Genomic DNA, 11,460 nt, shown 5'->3' with positions numbered 1-11,460 from the left:
GCTCCTATCTGAACATTTTAGTGCGCCTCAGTATGGCGCCCGGTACATGGGTTTTTGCGCGGCAGCAGCGAAGGCGATGTCCGCGTAACCGAGCTAGCAAACGAGACACCGAAGGCAGAAAGAAAATGGGGGAGGAGCGTCTGGCGAAAGCATGAGGGGGAGGGCGGCAGGCGCTGCTATGGCGTCATCTCCAAGCGCGTCGCTGCGGCTCAGTATGTCTCACTGCCGCCCCCTCACACTTTTGCCATGCGTCGCCGTCGGGGAGCTGGCACCCTTTGAGTCTTGGCTGGCGTTATCACAATCTGCAGTAATCCGAACCGTTACCGAAACACAAAACAAAGGGGAGAAACTTCGCGCCTGTCTTCACTGTCTAGCATGCGCAATCATGTGATCGGCAATTAAACGTCGCTGCTCTATATCTCGGATTACGCATGCGCTAGAAGAATTCTGCCAAATGAAACTGCGTAGAAACCCCATTGCGTCCAACTTTTCAATACTAACAGGCGTGCTTATGCAGATACTAAGGAGTTAATTATTTATTTTCGTTAATTAAACCGCCGCTACCAATAATTACCACCTAATTATGTGCCACCCTGGGCACATAACTTCAGTGTAGAAGTGGTCTTCCCGTAAATCTGAGCGCCTAATTTTAAAAAGCCTGTCGACTTAATTTTGATCACCCTGTATATATCGGTATATATAGACAAGAAATCGTCAGATGTGTATTCTTGGCAGAAAAAGAGTGGGGGCCGCACGCAATCAAAATTTCAGTGATATTATTGGGGGTCGATAAAAATTTCGAACAGGCTTGAACCCCCTTCCCTGCTTCTCCCCCTTTTCCGCCTATGTCACTGCTCCGCAAGTAGAGAAAGCACAACAGGCACGGTGATGATGCTATCTGCCTTACTTTTTTACAGAAGCTTCCCAACCCTTTTCGCGGCGGACACGTTCCGAGGCGAAGGTCTCCTGCAATCGACATGGCAGCACGACGACAAGGCTAACGACAGGTTTCCGCGAAGTTTCATGTCATGTTCGAGGTGAGCTAGCGAAGAAGCGGTACGCACGTTGCTGTCTTTGCATAATAGCGGCGCACTAGACTTGTGTAAATAAGGCTCTTAAAGGGGGCTTGCGTCGGGAACGAAGCCTACCAGACGACGCTCTTGTGGGCCTGGCATTGCGGGAATGCGCATAGCACCGTACTAAGGTAGGCGTGCACATAACTTCGGTGCTGCCGAAAGATAGCTAAAAGGTCATCCGGCTGTGCATATTTATTCTCCCTGTATCTTTTCGTTTGATCCTGCTTTTTATTCTTCCCTTGAATTTGAGTGCATTTGTTTGTAATAACTTACACATTATGCTCTTCCAAACTTCGAATGGAGATGCGGAAACCTACCTCGCGAGCTTTTCTTCCGTCTTTGTTGCGTGATGATGAGTCCTGGGTGTATCGCCGAGACAAGCACAAAAAACTCAGCGGTTGCTAAACGTTTAATGCCTCGTGGTACACAATACGGGAGTAGCAATTTATTATTCCTAGAAAGTTGGAAACAACGTTATAAATAAAAGGTCGCGACGATCTAGGCTTCCTCACACCATCACAGTTACAAGGTACATCGAGAGTGAAAAGGAATTTGAGGAAGAAATTCGTTAAAAAGTTTCTGGAAGCACACGTCCCGCAGAAACTGAGCTATGTACAGGAGACACGAAGAAACATTTTTGTTTCCTTTCAGGATACTCTAATGCCGCCGTCTCTGCAGTGACACTTTGGCTTCTAGCTTCGGTCTCCTCCACGAAGGGTCTGGTGCATCCACGCACCGGGCTCGCTTGTGGAAGGGGTTTTGGTCCGTCACAGGCCTGCGCACAAGACAAAGAAAAAATAAAAGAAACGTCAGTATACGAACCTCTAGAGAATTTGTAGGGACCCAAAATGTGAGCCCACGGAAGCATTGCACACACAAATATTTGCACAGGCTACCACATGCTTCTATATCTGTGCACTGACTGACTTATTGACCGACGGAGAAGTAGAAGTACAAACATCTGGAACTAGAACACGACGTCGTAGCAGCATATTCTTTCCACGACATAGTGGTTCATATAAACTTCACAAATTCTGACCCCTCGCGAGTGGAAATTGTATAAAAAAGTTCGCATAGAATTCGTATAAAATCGAATAAACTCGTATAAAGTTCGTATAAACTGCGTTAAAGGTAGATTCCCCAAGAAGCCATATAGCTTAATCAGCGGAATCCAGATTTAGGTAGAAATATTGTAATTTGCAGGCTTCCTAACATTGATTATTAATCCCACTAACATATGCAACCTGTTTCATTTGAAAAGGTTGCAACTGCAGCTGGCCATATAAAACACAGGACTTTTACCGGTAATGTAAGTATGGCAGTAATAAAAAGGCGTAGAGTTGGCTACATTATTTTCTTACAAGTATGCTAGTGACAGAAAGGCGTAAAATTTGTTTTCGAGTGAGCTACCTTATTCCCTCGCGCTTTACACCGGTAATTTCCTGCTTTTAAAGATATGTCGGCTTTGCTCAATTAAAGTATTTTTCAACTTCATTTTCCAAGCGGCCAGTCCCAATTGTGCATTTCTGTGCTTTCATCGATTGCTTAATATTTCAGTCACACCGAAATAACAAATTGGTTGGTCTTTCCCAATTGTGGCGATTACTTTGACGTCTTGCCATAATCAACACATTCCCGGACAACGCCTGCTTTTCCAGATCTTCTCTGCTTGCTGTGCATCAGAAAGTACTACCATCGATGCATCAAAAAGTACAGTTCTGTATGCTGGTTTCTCAGCTTACAAAAAGAACGGGAAAATCGAGCAATACATTTGAGTTTTTAATGTGCTTTTGTGCACTTCTAACGTATAACCTTTCACAAACGTCAGCATGCCTACGGCTAGCTATAAGTTATACAGATTCACAGATAACTAATGCCGATACTTTCAAAGCGATTCTTTGCTCTAATGATTCACAGTGATCTAATACCACATCGGTACACTGGGTTCATCCCATACATGCCGCTCAGAAAATACACTGAGCTGGGAGAAAAACTGCGGAAATACCAAACTAATGTGGGGTAATCTTCATGGCTCGAAGTAGGCACCGCTTTTCACCTAACATCTTAATTAAGGAGAGGCATGCCAACACCCTTTCAAAAACTGTTTTGCCATCTCCTTACATACGATTACCGGGAATCGTAATGCCTTCTGCCAATGCCGACAACCCTGAAGGCCTGGAATTTGTTTTCGTCTAGCATTTTCGCAGCTGTCGGTTGTTAGCAGCTGGCTGTTCCCTTTGTTCGGAAGATTGCTCGGTACAGAAGTTGACGTCTAGCTCCGATGCTTCGCGCTCCGCACAGAACCGGCTTCGCAACAAATGGGGCGACGCCGGCAATGTTTTGTCCAGAGCGGTTTTAAAAAACTGTACTTTAAATCACGTCTTAAGCTAGTGCACGCGATTTCAAGTCGTTTCAAATGTTACGCACACGAAAAAAACTCGTGTGGACTAGCATAAAAAGTCAACTTAGCGCCAAGAAACAGCAGGGAGAGCGAGCCCGAGTGAAGCAGACGACAAATACGAGAATCTCTAAGCTGACGTCACGGAGACGCGCTTCGGAACGCCGCATGCGGCCGCGCTAACGGCTGATTGGTATTACTGTTACGGAAGAGGTGGTTTGCCACCAGGCGTGGTGGTGTTATTACGATATACGCGAGTTCGTGCCTGGAGATTTCTACATGAAGCCAGGTTTATGTAACAGTCTGTGCCAAAAAAAATTGACCACATCCATGAATAACTAACTTCATGCACAGTGATGACATCATACACCTTTGTTTTATTTTAACAACTAGCCTCCATAGGGAACTAACTTCTTTCCGGTTGCGAAAGACTTTGCACCAACAAATGTCAGTAATGAAACTAAAAACTTACTTGAGTGAAAAAATACAAATCTATATACAGTAACCCGAAAAGCTCTTCAACATCGGTAGGCACGTCTGGGTGATATCGGTAATAGAAAGATTTGGGTAGGTTGCGGTTGGTAGGAGCTAAATAAACGTACATTTCTGCCCGAAGCCATCGTGCTTTAAACAAAAGGTCATGAACCATGTAGAACGAACGTGATACGCCGCAGACATAACCTCCAACAGGTTTTCCTCCAGTCAAGGAACGCAAGGTCACGAAACCATTAAGCAACTAAGACGGCAAAAAAGAAGCCGCAGTAAGCATTCCCAAGCAGGCAAAAACAGGATAAGAACCGGAAAGCGTGCAAGAAGGTGGACGTGCTCCGTGGGAACAAAGCAGAGCGAAATGACAAGAACAAAAAAGAGGCCACGCCTGGTGGGAGCAGAGTTTAGAGCCGCAGGAGAGGCTTATCATCTGCCGCGATCCCTCGCAGCAGGGATGAGCTCGGCCAGCAGAAACCTCGCTGCAGTCTAGAAGAACGCGAAGGAAAGAGGGCGCCTGGCGTGGACCTAAAAATAGCACAAGCACCGCAATGTCTCTGCCTGCTGGTCTAGAAGCGAGGGAATTTTCCTCCATAACAGAAAAAAAAGTGCCTCTCATTGTCATACGGGTCGCTTTTAAGCACGATTTACAGAGTTAAGCGTATTGCTTTTGTGAAGTAACTCGTGGTGTATGAGAATAAATAGCTGCTGCACGACGTGAACTGAAAGGAAGCTGGGGCCATGCCACGCTTAAGCTGTATCCTATTCGGATGTGCAAGAGGGCATCCAACAGGATACCTTGACGATGCCTGCAATGCACGGGTCTACAGTGAGAGCTGTTCCAGGCGTTCACAGACTGCTTGTCTTCACGCCGTTTGATTTAACATTTTTGCGCGCAAAGTTGTAACCCAAACTAAGCATTTTTTTAAGAACACTATGAAGAAGCGTACACCAACCTTACTGAACAATGCTGCAAGCATGGGTTGTAAAATATGAGTCTTGTAGGATAGCAACTATACAGGATGTGTAGTTATATAAGAGGGGAGTTATACAAGCGGAGGAGTTATAGCGGAGGGGGTTATACAGGCTAGGAGTGATATAGGAGTTATATGGGATAGGCAGTTTACAGAACCTGTACAGGATAGCCATACAAGCGGCCACTATACAGGACTTATGTAGGAGCAGCGGTCTCCAGTAAAGCTGGCTTATTTGCCGTACACATAGATAATTTGTATGGTAGTTTTGTTTGAACGTGGTTTTGTGCTGGGACGCAAACCACGCATAATGGTCTCGCCGGACAGCACAGCCCGCGTATTCAAAAACTGCGAAAAGAAGCACAACACAGGCCATGATGACCCCAGTTGATACTAGCAGAATTAGACCAACGGATATCCATTTACATAGCCCACTCTCCCGTGCGTATGCCGTGGTTCCCTTTGTTGTTCCGCTTTACACCGCTACGGACACCACAGACACACGCCCAATCCCCGTCATTTATGGTGGCAGCACGGCGACACTGGTAATTTGGCCAGCCAAACATTCAGACATCTACCAGTCTCTACCAAAACAAAAAATGTTATCCTTACTCCAGTCATCCTACCGTCCTTGTACTTTTGTGTTCTTTTGTTGAAGTACCCACGGAAGAGCTGTCAACAGAAGTGAACAAAGCAATACTACCACGTATAGGCCGATGAGGAATGGTTTCAGTATAACTTTCAAGCACTTGCTGCTTATATGCACTGAAAGAAATAACATACGATAAATTTACCTATATTTTTCAGAATCATAATTTTCAGCACGTATATGCAGCAAGAGCTTGAAAGATATTATACTGAAGCTGTCCCTCATCAGGCTGTACGTAAGACGCACTGCCTATTGTGTGGACCAGACCACAGAATAATGTTTAGCATTATTTTGTGGTCTAGACCACATGGTAAGTTCTGTTTTGAGTTACTGCTAAAAGGGCTCTGCTCGTCGGCTTCCGTGGCGCAGTGGTAGAGACTTGGCTTATGGTGCTAACCCCTGGGTTGGAGTCCTGCAGTTACGTAGTTTTTTTTGCGATTAAATTTTTTGCTGTAACCTGTTCTCTTATTAAGTCAATTCCACGCATAATTTATGCAAATACTGTGGATTGGTATCTTTTAGGTAGCATTAGACGTACCGTGGTGCGATCCACAAAATAAACCTGAACATTACCGTGTGGTCTGGTCCACAGAAAACGGCTGCACCCCGTGTTCATGATTATCATCATACACTTGTCCACAGAATAAGCACTGCCACTGGAAAAAATGGGGCAGCTTCACACTAGTGGTGCGAAGACTGGGCAAACAGCGAAGCTTGCGGACCAGCTAGCTTAGTCCGGCTTCGGTAAAGTTTGTGCGTGGTTGTGCTTGGAGACTCGACAAAGCTTTCTGCGTGGCTATGATTCGAGACTCGGTAAAAGTTCCTGCGTGGTGTAGTCGTTAACTTTCCCCCCAAGGAACAATGAGCACTCGGCCATTAAAGTATCTAATGTACGCAAGCTCGCAACTCCGGATTTTCTGCAACATGCGGAGCTCCGAGGTTTCGGACAAGGTGCTAGTCACCTCCCGAGGCCTCCAGGTCGCTGCGGCCCTGAGGGCAGCCGCCACCGCCCCATAAGGGGGAGCTCTTTCAATAAATGTTATTTCTCTCTCTCTCTCTCTCTCTCTCTCTCTCTCTCTCTCTCTCTCTCTCTCTCTCTCTCTCTCTCGCTCGCTCGCTCGCTCGCTGGCTCGCTCTCTCTCTCTCTGACGTTTCGTCGCCTCTTCACAGGCGCGATAGTGGGGATTGGAGCAAAGTCGTCGCATTCGTTCACGAGTAGCCGCGCAGCTCCATCTCCACCTTCGTCGGAGACCCGGCTGCTGCCCCTGACACGTATTTCCGAACTTGCCGCTGAAAGTTCTCCATGACCAGCAGGCCTGGATACGTTTTGTACGCAGTCATTCACATCTCTCCCGAATTAAACCGCGTTAGCACGCGCTAGACCCGGCGGAAACCGGCTTCGCGAACTCAGCGTCTGTAGCGCGAACTGTTCTGTGCTCCCCACTTCAGGCGCGAACACACGTGAACTGGCGAGTAGATGAGCACGCGAGAGATCACGCCACGAGCGTTGGGCAGAATGTTGTCGAAGGTCGAGCGGTGCCGGCATGCGCGATGACGTCATCACTCGGCGAGGTTTTCTTGCCCAAGTTCGCCGGCCCATCAGCCTAAACACCATCGCTGTTGAAACATACGCATTAACCAGGCCGCTTAAACAGTTGTAACGCACTAGCTAGAAGCTTGTTCCTTTAGGCGTTCCTGGGAGACTCCAAGACACGGCAACAAACGCCTACGTCGGACACAAAAGGAAAACAATGTTTAACAGGACAGCTGTTTAGGCCGGAACAAATCAGTTCGGCGTACACAGAAAACCCCGAGCGCACGTGAACGCGTGCCTCGCCGCGACCGCCCGGCATCCCCGACGCGAGGCGCCGGGCACGACCTCCGCAAAGTGGCTTTAGCAAAAAAAAAAAAATACCGAGCGCACCTGAGCGCGTGCTTAGCTGCGACCACCCGGCGTCGTCCAGGTTTGCGCATGAGCTTATGCCGCATAAGCAGCTCCCGACTTCGTCGTCGTCGTCGTCGTGTAGCGACCGGCGTGCCACGGGTCAACCGCGGCCAAGACGAAGATGACGAATCTGTCAAGTCATCCCTTAACAATCGGCACGTAGAGGGCCTCCGGACCAGCTGGCGAAGAAGTGGAGGTCTACCGAGGCGAGTACGCGCTACAAGAGGATTTGCCCTACGCGGCTGTGCAGTCGGAAGACGATGGCGAAAGGGATGACGACGATTGCTATTGAATAAAACACTTCAGATACTTTAATGGACTTTACTTTACAGTGCCGTCCAAAACGGCTTTGCACTGCTGGGGTCCGGCTGCTCCCTCTCTCCTGGAATCCGCTGTCAGTGTGGGGGTAAACTATGTCGAACCTTAGCTCTACTGTTTCTCCAAACTTGCACTATTAGTGCAAGCTGCGCCAATTTTTTTTCCTTCGGATCAACCTAATAGGGATTACTAGCTACCCCCGAATTAATTTTCTCTAACTAAACACCTCTGAAAGAGTATACAGCCCAACCTAAAGTTCTGGTCAACTGGCAGTGGAGCTGCAACATCAACGCCACTACTTTTCCATCAGCACTAATTCCGTTGAATTAACGCTAACGTCCAGCCGAATGTGAAAGTGGCTATGCGGCCGCTCCACTCGCGACTACTCTGCCGTACTACGGCGAAGCGGCAAACCCTGCAGTGTTAATGTATCGACCGGTAGAAGTCGGGAGGCCCGTATCGACCTCTGCGCGTCTGCTCTCAGTGCACGGATCACGTCGGGCCGTCTCATGAAACTGGCGCCGTTGCTGTCCGAGAGAGGGATTCGCTCGGCTGCATCGTGCGGTGGTGCGCCCATTAGCCGGCACGTGTCCGCGGCACTAGAACGCATCACCTAATTGCTGGGGAGCAGTTTCCGCCCATTTCGAGCCCTCTTTAAAAAAAGACTGCCTTATATTCGAACGGAAAACAAAAATACATATTTTTTGTGCTCTGTTTTATTGCTCCGACGCGTTAATATAGGTATGAACGGGGAACGGCGATGTGCCATGATTTCGGAAAATTCACAAAAATACCGTAAAAACATCATTGTGGCCCAGCATGGTCCCTCCAATCGTGTTAAGTGGCCAGCCGGAACACGATTGCGGGTAGAACTTTAGTGTTTATAAAAGAACATCAGTTACCTTGATAGGTCAACGACTTTCATCTTTGCTGTTTGTTCTTCCTTGTCATACATATAACTTTGTTTTTCCCGTGATGCTATGTGACTACTTATGCAAGTGAACGCTTGACAATACGTATATATATATATATATATATATATATATATATATATATATATATATATATCTGTGTGTGGGGGGGGTGCGTGCGCGCGTGCGTGCGTGCGTGCGTGCGTGCGAACTTTCATTCTACATCCAGGAATAACTGACAGAGAGCTTGGGAGTAATTTCGTAGGAATTTTACGAGATAGAGAAGAGGCTCCGGCAAAGGCACTTCAAGGGAGTCCTCGACATCAGCGAACCACAATCGCGCAGTTAAGGCCATCGCTTCTCACTTCGTCTCCTATCCCCCACTTTCTATTTCATCAACAGAATATACCCAACGCCGCCATGCGAAAAAAAAAACACTAAAGGCTGCGTGTTTTTCTTTCCGTGACCGTGGGAGATGTGAAGCGTTGAAAACACTTCCCGTACACGTGACTCATGAAAACCAGCTTCAGTAATCTTCTTCGTTGCTTACACGGATATGGCCATAAACGCTGAACGCCCTTGTACAGGCACGTCAACGTTGTAAGGACTCACGGCAGCTGGTCAAAACAGCCACGTCATTACTAGGTCCTACATCGACATCACAGGGTTAAATCATCCGCCCAGCGCGATAATAAAGGCTATATGGAAACACACTTCCCTCATAAGAGAGATGGTGGCCACACCAACCACCTCTTAGTGCTTCAGGGAAGTAAACCGGCAGCCTTTTGTTCCAGATGAAGGCATTGTCTTGCGTAGGAAAGTACTGCCCCGGGGGAGGCATTCTTGTGTATAGTAAATGCAGGCGCGTTAACGAATTTCTCGCAGCTGAAGGCTTGGATAGTGATGACAAATCCATGATGCTTGGCTTGTAGCGCTTCGAACCTGCCAAGTTTCACGATCTTCGCAATTCTTTCCCACCAACGTCGCCTGGTGAACGCGAAGGACGACACCCGCGGAGCCGTTGGCCGTGCTACGGTAGGCGTGGGAAGGATCCCTGAAGCCCACAACCATTTCCCGTCCCACACTCTCGGTAGCGAATTTCACCCGTCGCTCGCATCTTCACGCGCATTCGGCATGCACGAGGCGGCAGCTTGTGCGGTAGCCCTGTCGCGTACGTTCTCAGACGGCTTTCCTTCTGGCGCGCGCGCCGCATGGGCCTGACAGGTTTGTGTGCTCAAGGCTCACCACCGAGGTATTCGAAGGCCGGGTGGCTGCGTATCCGGTAGTGGGAGAGCACAGAACATGGTTAAGCGGTTCAATTGGGAGTGATCATGGTTGCGAAATTAGCTCGGCTACGGTGCGCGCAATGGAAGGGCGTTTGCACGACGCCCAGTGAACATGAAGCAGCTCAACGCGGCCTTGCCGTTCGACGTGAATGTTCGTCCGGCTACCGCCGAGACTGAAAAGAATGCCGTCTAAGTGAGCCTCGGTGTACACATCAAATAGGCGGAACGAGTGAGCGGTACGAGTGCATTATTCCGGCCCAGGGCCGGCTTACCTACTCCGCTACGACTTTCCTCTCAGCGCGGGAGGTTAGATGGGAATGACAGTAAAGGTATCCACGTTGTTGCTTCTTATGTTTTGCCGTAAGCGGTTTTTGTTAACTGCAGTGGTGCTGGCTGACTACATTACGCGGCAGATCAGGGTGTTAGCAAATTCTAAGGTCGAGACAGATTGCGGTTTACATGATTTTTGATGTATGATTATATTGATATATCACTATATTTTCACATCTCGTGAAACTATAACGTGAAACTAAACGGGCCTCATATGATAAACTGTAAATTTAACGTAAAAGCGCTTAGTGGTGAGCCATCAAAAACTACCAGGACGCAGTTCAGGCGTAGACATTGAAGCATATACGGCAGCATAGAATTTCTTCTCTCTCTCTCTCTCTCTCTCTCTTGTCACTTTCTTTTTTTTTCGCTCTCTCTTTTCACTTTCCGCTATACCGAAGCATTCAACAACTTTACAGATGGAGTTAAATTGCTATTATAGCTGTTCGCTTGCACAACGTTGCTCCTCTGCGGACTTCCTATCTGAAACGAAATTCACAGCGCAGCCCGAAGCAGATGCCAGGACACGGACGGTAAGCACCGCATCAACTGGGTTGAGCGTCAAATATTGTTAAACTTCGGGTAAATCTGGTCGTAGAGACTGAAGGAATGCGCCAGGGCCTGGACCAGCACGCGGAAGTGTGCTAATTTAAATTCGAATAAAAATAACGTACAAGTCAATTTCAAGCAGGTGAGAAAATCCTGTCAGAACTAATGCCGCCTAACCTACGCATGAGTGTTCGTATTACCGTAACGGTCAAATCCCGTACATACCAGCTGTAATTTCTTTGCACGCCTGCCGTCCCGGTGGCGTACTTCATTTTTATGTCGTTACCCCAATGAATACAAGCCGTTACTTCAACCGCATACTTCATATATGCCGTTACCCCACCTGCAAAGTGTTCCCCCGCAATCACATCTACTTGGATATTCTACCGGTAGAAAGCACATTCGCCACGTGGTAGGAAATATTGCGCAACCCTATTAAAGCCCAGCGCGTGTTCACGCCCGCATTTAAAACCCGCCCGCATTAGAACCCGCAGGCATTAGAAACGCCCGCATTTAAAACCCGCCCGCATTAGAACCC

General features: G+C 47.9%; 1 protein-coding gene across 1 annotated transcript in view; it reads right to left on the bottom strand.

Moving 5' to 3' along the window:
- Positions 1-1,469: 1,469 nt before the first annotated feature.
- The window catches only part of LOC144147105 (uncharacterized), a 51,619-nt gene continuing 41,628 nt past the window's right edge, over positions 1,470-11,460 (bottom strand). The window contains exon 2 of the mRNA XM_077679172.1: positions 1,470-1,851. The gene's annotated coding sequence lies outside the window, so the exon portion shown is untranslated. The remainder of the gene's footprint in view (positions 1,852-11,460) is intronic.

Source organism: Haemaphysalis longicornis, unplaced genomic scaffold, assembly GCF_048455015.1.
Source record: "Haemaphysalis longicornis isolate Haplotype H1 unplaced genomic scaffold, Haemaphysalis longicornis Haplotype H1 scaffold_7, whole genome shotgun sequence".
Classification (NCBI taxonomy): Eukaryota; Metazoa; Arthropoda; class Arachnida; order Ixodida; family Ixodidae; genus Haemaphysalis; species Haemaphysalis longicornis.
This window is presented reverse-complemented; position numbering and strand designations above follow the sequence as displayed.